The 7,048-nt window shown below is 56.8% G+C and overlaps 1 long non-coding RNA gene across 1 annotated transcript; it reads right to left on the bottom strand.

Moving 5' to 3' along the window:
• Positions 1–548: 548 nt before the first annotated feature.
• LOC109118258 lies at positions 549–7,041 on the bottom strand. The gene is made up of 3 exons (XR_002025559.1): positions 6,967–7,041; positions 4,529–4,655; positions 549–736 (listed from the first exon to the last, which is right to left on the bottom strand). It is a non-coding gene; the product is annotated as an uncharacterized LOC109118258 (long non-coding RNA).
• Positions 7,042–7,048: the final 7 nt, after the last annotated feature.

The following is a 7,048-nucleotide window of genomic DNA, read 5'->3' as shown; positions in this document are numbered from 1 at the left end:
ATGTAATTGCCTCGTGCTGATTGTTACAGAGCAGCCTGGGAGGGGGGCACTGAACTTCACTTTGAATCCATTTCCTTTCCCCTCCCTCTGGGGAAGGAGCCCAGGTTGGGCACCTGCCCAGGGGTGCTGGTGATGCAGGATGAATAAAGCAGTAGTCCTCGCTGCAGAGAGACCCTGAATGACAACGCTAACTGTACTGGAGTCTCCTAAAGAAGGCCGACATGTTCTGCAGGTTTAATGATGCGTCTGGGGTGTAACTCCGGGAACGCTCATTGGCAGAAGCTTCCTTTTAGATGTCTGGAACCCAGGTGTGATCTGCAAGTCCAGGGCTCCCTGCCCTGAGGACACCTCCACACTTTTCGGCCTGACCTCTCCAGCCCTCTGCCCTCTCAGATGGATGCTCCTTTTTTGTATTTCTACCCCTCGATTTTCCACAAACAACCCACTCTCAGCCAGACAAGGGCTTCTTCACACACTGGGTGCTTTCCGACCTGACCGGAGCCTTTCCCCTCTGCCTGCAGGCTGGGCCCTTCGCCCCGAGCCTCTTACCTGTCACTTGGTGTGGTCACTTCTCGGAGAGCTGGGCGCTGTGCTTCTTGTACGTTTCCACTTGTGTTTCTTTGAGGACGGGGCTGAGCATTCTGCTGGTGACTCTTGGAGCGACGCTGAGGAGAACGGTAGGTGCTCAGGGATGACATCCGAGGACCCACGTGGACGTGGCCTCTGCGAGAGCTCACTGTATGGAGGCGGTGGAGGGGTTGATGGAGGAAGGGGTGGAGAGGGGTTAGAGCGCCCAAAGCGGCAGCCCCTGGAACACAGTGTGTGCTCTCCCTTAGTGAATGACTGAAGGGTCGTGTGTGTGTGTGTGTGTGTGTGTGTGTCCTGTGCAGGACCAGCAGGACCCAGACTGGGGACAGCAGGAGCGGGCAGATGTTCTCCCACTCGAATTGTGTCATTTAAGAGAACGTAGATGTATAGTAATAAACACAGAAGCAAACTTGCTCAAGGACCCTCGGCCCTCTCCAGCTCCCAGAAGAGGAGAGACAGCTGCTGAAAGGTGAGGCAGGGTTCCTGGAGGGGACCCCCCACCCCCGCAGCAGAGGGACAGTGCCAAGTGTCAGGATGTGACGCGGGACGGTGGGAAATGAAGGGTCCAGAGTCCCTGCGCAGAGCCAAGCTCCCTGTGATGCCTGCATGGGAGATTGCAGTGTGCAGGGGGCCCGGGGCGCTGTAGGAGCCCAGAGCCTGGGTAGGAACATCCCAGACCGAGCTGCAGGACCCAGGCTGGCTCTTCTGTGGGCCGGGCCGAGGGAGGCGGAGCGTTTGGCCTGCCCGCTCCCTCCAGGGCGCCTCCCTTGGCCACTCTCCTCTCTTCAGTTTATAAGGACACTGGGGTCTGCCGAAAGCCCCGCTCCCTCCTCGCAGGAGAGCTGAGGTGTGGAAGTGGCCTGGACTGCAGAAGCTGTGAGGAACCCTGGCCTCTCAGATTTTGCCTCATTTGGGTCATTCCATGGCCCCGGGCAACCTTTGAGATCTGCTTGGTGGCCAGGACAGGACGGGCCCTGGGGAGAACCACAGCCTAGCTCCAGACCCAAACACTCTCTGGCCTCGGTGATCCCACAGTGTTGTGGACGGCTGAGTTACTGGGAGAGATTATAGGCAGTCGGAGAGGGCTGGAACCCCCGGGGAGTCAAAGTCAACAGAGGCCCATTTATGGACGGCCAGGATTCCAAACAGAGGAACTGCTACACCTGTAGTCTCCCCCTAGAGATGAACAGCAGTGACTGATATTCTAAATAGGTATTGATCACCTTGGGTGGGCACCAAAACCTTCTGGGAAACCCATGTTCCTGCCTAGTACGCTCGCTAAGTGACTTGCTTTCCCATTTGATCCGTTTAATCAATATCACCTAAGCGACTATACTTGCTGTAACCTTATTGGTTGACCTTAGTTATGTCTCACCTCGTACCCGCCTTGTGGTGTCCCCGTTGGATCAATGTTACCTAAGCAACTATACTTGTCATCTTATTCACTGATTATAGTTTTGTCCCACCTGGACCCTGCCTCGCCTCGAGGCTTTGCTCAAAACATCTCCGAGAGGTAGGGTGAGCAGGCCACCCACTTTCTGGGCCCCCTTCTGCCTCAGACAGAAGGTATCTCTCTTTCAATAAATTCTTTCTACTCTTAACCGCCTTTGTTCCTAGGATTCATTCTTCGATTTTAGATAACATGAACTCAGCGCGTCCGGACACGTAGCAGGTTGGGAGTTATCTTTTCCTTCCATTATTTGGAGGCCCTATTCATCCATAGCTCATGTGTCCTATATCAATAGCAAGGTGTGAACGAGGCCCAGAGCCGGCGGCTCTGACTCCTGAGGGAGTCACTGGGGGCTGTCACTGGAGGTGACAGGGGTCTGACTCTATGCAGGGTGAGTAGGAGTTTGTGAGAAGTGGGCGGAAAGACTTCCAGACAGGAAGGAGGGAAGGGATATTTGCTGACAGGAGAATGAGGAGTGTTTCTGGGAATGTCTGAAGTTCTGCAGGGTCAGAAGAGAGGTGAGCAGGGTCTGGGGTGGGTAATAGGAGGAGAGGCTGAGAGGCTTTTGGCTCGGCCTGAGGCCCAGGAGCCCCCTCCCCAGCCACTGTGAGCATCATCTGGGTTCCAGGGCCACAGCCTTCACTGACCAGCGTGATCTCTGGAGCTCCAGCTTCCTTGTTTCTATTTTTTTAATTTTTATTTTGTTTTGAGACAGGGTCTCACTATGTAGTTGAGACTGACCTGGAACTCACAATGTAGCTGAGGCTGGTCTCGAACTCACAGGGATCCTCCTGCCTCAGCCTCCCTCCCGAGTGCTGGGATTACAGGTGTGCACCACCACACCCAGCTGGCTTCCTTGTTTCTAATGCTGTGTTTTCTGGGGTGTGTGGGAGGGGAGACTGCTTCTCTCTCCTTCCTCCCAGGGTTGCTGCTTACATTGAACACATACCTAAAGTCAGCTGGGCTTAGGGGCACACACCTGTAATAAGAGACCCTATCTCAAAGAAAAAAAATGTATTTGTTTATTTTTGTGGTACCAGGGGTTGAACTTGGGACCTTGCACTTGCGAGGCAGGCGGCAGAACCACTGAACCAAATCCCCTCAAAGAAAAATTTCAAAAAATGGCTAGGGATGTGGCTTAGTGCAAAGGTCCTGGGGTTCAATCCTGCCTGGCCCCCCAAAGCCAAGGTCAGCACCAGCTCTGAGGGCTCACTCCCCATTGTACTGGCACCAGCCCCTCGCCCTAAAGTCGGTGACCGGGCAAAGGCAGGCACGGAGGAAGGAGAGAGAGGGTAAACATGTCAGAGTTTTTCTGGAATCCAAGATGGTGAGAACAGCAGGGTGCCGGGTACCCCCACCCACCAACCCCCTAGAGAGCTGAGGCCTGCTTGAGAGGTCCTGAGCGGCAGAGCTGGGAGCCCTGAAGTATGGCTGGTCAGGCTGCAGAGGGTCTCTTACTCACAGCGCAGGCTGCCACACTTTCCCTGGGCCTGATCTCGCCCTGTGGGGTGGAAGGTGGGGCTGTTTTGGACGCCGGGGGACTTTGAGCCACACTCTTGGCCTCTGCCAGTCGAGGGCAGGCCTCTCTGTCATGACGGTAAAAAATGTCTCTAATAGGGCCCGGGGATTTAGCTCAGTGGTGCTGTCACCTGCCTCCCAAGCACAAGGTCCCAGGTTCCATCCCTGGAACAAAAAAACAAAACACAACAGAAAAGTCTCTAATAGAGACACAAGCATACCTGCGCTCATAGTGAAGAATTCACAATCGCTAACTCTGGAGACAGCCTACATGACCATCCATAGATGAACAGGTAAAGAAAATACAGTATAGGACTGGGGATTTAGCTCAGTGGTGCTGCCGCCTGCCTTGCAAGCGCAAGGTCCCGAGTTCGATCCCCGGTACCCCCAAAACAAAATACGGTATAGACACAACAATATATTCCACCATAAAGAATGAAATAAAAAAATTAGGTGGCCCAACACAATATCTATTAGTATAGTATTATAAAAGGCTTCGTTATTCTGTGCTTGCATTTAATTCTTTAATTAATTACTTGATTGATTAAAATATTTTTCTTTTGCAGTGCTAGGGATGGAACCCAGGGCCTTGCACAAGGTAGGCAGGTGCTCTACCGCCGAGGTACCTCCCTAGCTAGAGCCTGTTCTGAGCCTATATCTAGGTCACCTCTGGGCCCAGGCCACCATCTGTGCAGTCCCCAGCCGGCCTCGCCTATGGGTTCAAAGCCTTGCTTTGGGACTCCAAAGGAGTCTATGCTTGGCTGCCTTCGCTCGGGCATCCCGGGCTGCTAAGGTAGGCGTGGCCAGTTATGGTCCGCAGAGAGCCGGGCGCAGTGCCATTGGCTGGGCGCCTGGTCCTCGGCGGTGAGCAGGGGGACCTGCTTGGCCCAGCGCGTCTGCCACACCTCCTCCAGCAGGTGGCCTCGTCTGTGTGAGTGGTGAGGGACAAGGGGGAAGAGGCGCCGAGCCCACCTTTAAGGTGCCCAAAGAGAGCAGCGAGCTCACTCGCTGGTTCGAGGTTTCCTCTGCTGACCAGGTACCGTGCCGGGCACCTTCTCTGCCGCGGCAGCATCTGTGCATTGCACCTTGGTGCCAAACCCTGGGCAAGTGGAAAAAATACAGGAGTAAGGATCCTGTCCCTGTTCCAGGGAATTCACAGATGAGTCGCAGAGGTGACGAAGAGGCAAGGCCACACGTGGGCGGTACTGCTTCTCCCCCTGGGGCCGGAAGGGGACCCTAGGGAGCCACCCATTATGGGGGCGGGGCAGGCACACGAAGAGCCCCCCCACCCCCAGAGCAGAGGAGCACTTAGGCTGGGGAGCTTCAATCTGAGTGGTCTTCCCACAGGAAGACCATTCCTGGAGACAGATCTGAGATCTCTGAGCCTCGTTCTCCGAGGAGGGTGCTAGTTCCCACCACGGGCCAGGCCACCACAGCTGGCTCTGAGCAGCCTGAGCAGAGGGCCTGAGAAGCAGAAGCAGCACACGGGGTGGCAGCTGCCTCCGTGGCTGTTGGCGGGACAGGAGTCCGAGGCAAGACTGGAGGCTTAGCGCGAGCACCCCTCAGAGAGCCCCAGCCAGGCTCCCCCATCGGGGCAGCTGGTCTTGACGGAGAACACCTCCTCAACTCCCCTGCCACCCCACTGGCCCCTTTCCCCTCACGATCTGCTTCCCTGGTGTCCAATCTGCTACCACAATAAGGATAGATGAGTCTGCTTTCACCAGCAGTGAGGAGAGTAATACTGGGGCAGAGGGGAATCCATCTTGAGCGTAAGGGACAGGCACCCCTCCTATATATCAACATGTGCCAGGGCGCGGGGACATTAGAGTGAGAAAGAAAAAGGGCACAGTCCCTTCAAAGTAAGGGACAAGGGCCAGCCTTTCACTTGTATACATCTTGCATTATGCAGTGCAAGAGAGAAAATCAATAGAGCTGTCAGCATGTAATGCATTCAGGACTGCAGACGTCCCCACCTCCGGAAGCTCCAGACAGATGCTTCAAATTAAAAAACAGGTGGGGGGGGGAGAGGGTCTGAAGGGGGCTGGGAGACAAACACCCTGACAGGCCAGAGGCAGAGAAGGGGCACGACTCAGGATCTGGGGAAATTAAAGTCCATAAATCATGAGGCGCAGACTGTCCCTACTGTGAGTGCCAGGGGACTCTACATCAGCAGTGATGTCTGAGGGGTGGGGCCTGCTCTGCCAGGCTGGGGCCCCTGGGGGCTGGCGGCCAACCATGGAGCAAGTCACTCCCGGGCTTGTCCCTGCCCCTAAGGGGCAGGAGGTATGGGCAAGCTCCCACAGCCTGGGAAGGATGCCAGGATGGGGGCTGAGCGGTGGGCTACATGGGGTCCTGGGTGCAGGACGAACTGGACGATCACCTCCTAACACACGGCACGCGGTGACCCCACAGAGAGCCCTCCAGCCTGTAGTTGGCCCAGCTGTCCCCGGGTCCCTGTCTACTCCTGGCTTCTGTCCAGGCTCTCTGCTTCCCTCTCCCTGCCAGAGTCTGTGTCGGACCTGCTGGCCATCCCTGGAGCTGCTCTGCCCTGTCCTTCAAGCCACTGGCCACCCTGGGGAGGCCTGAGTGGTTGTGACCACTCTCCACCCTGCCAGGGCCAGCCAGTTCTGGCTAGGGGTGGGGGAGAAAGCTGTCCGGAGCCCCCAGGAGGGGTACGTATGAGAGTGTAGTGCTGGCTCACCCTCCTTATTGCCCCTTACTCCAGAGAACTGGAGAAGAAAACCAGAACCAGGCCCCACACTGGGGACGGAGGGCAAGAGCTTCCTGGGCTCAGCGTGAGGCTGCTCCTCCCTCCCCCACCCCAGAGGCCTTCCAGGTCCTGGAGGGAAACTGAGGCCAGCGATTCTGGGTGGCTTGAAGATCACTCTAATAAAGGGACTGGTTTTGAAGGTGTGACTGGGTGCAGGAAGCCAGGAAGGAAAGCACAGAGCCCCTGGAGAATGACACCAGGGACTCTCATGGTCGCTGGCCTGAGGGGCAGATGGCAGTGTCACAGACCCCACAGCCCAAGCTGTGCAGCCAGACCTTAAGCCAGGACAGCTCTCAGGCGGGTGGCTGGTGTCCAATCTGCTACCACAATCTGCGGAACCAGCAGGCTCATGGGGTCTTCTTGGAGGTGGAGCCGAGCGTCACAGTCTCCTCCAAGCCCAAGACAGAGAAGCCCCTAGGGCTCAGGCCGACTCTCCAGTCCCTTCCTTCAGGCCAGCGCCCCACCAGCCCGCAAGGGCCCTTCCCGGTCTTTCTGCCCCCCTCTGGGGCCAGACCTTCAGCTGGTGCGCCCCGCACGCCGCCCTTAGGCATCCCGGAAAGATGGGACCGAGCTTGCTTCCTTGCTCTACACTGCCCAGGACAAGTTCTACCAATGAAACCGCGCTTCCAGAAGCAGTTACCGGAGCCGCGGGGCCAGGCAACGCCTTCCACGACCAGGAGGCGAAGGCGACCCTCGGGGGCGCGGCCGGAAGCTGGGCTCCG

Source organism: Fukomys damarensis, unplaced genomic scaffold, assembly GCF_012274545.1.
Source record: "Fukomys damarensis isolate Sample0158 unplaced genomic scaffold, DMR_v1.0_HiC HiC_scaffold_23, whole genome shotgun sequence".
Classification (NCBI taxonomy): Eukaryota; Metazoa; Chordata; class Mammalia; order Rodentia; family Bathyergidae; genus Fukomys; species Fukomys damarensis.
Note: the sequence above shows the minus strand (reverse complement) of the source record. Positions and strands in the feature narration are given on the sequence as shown.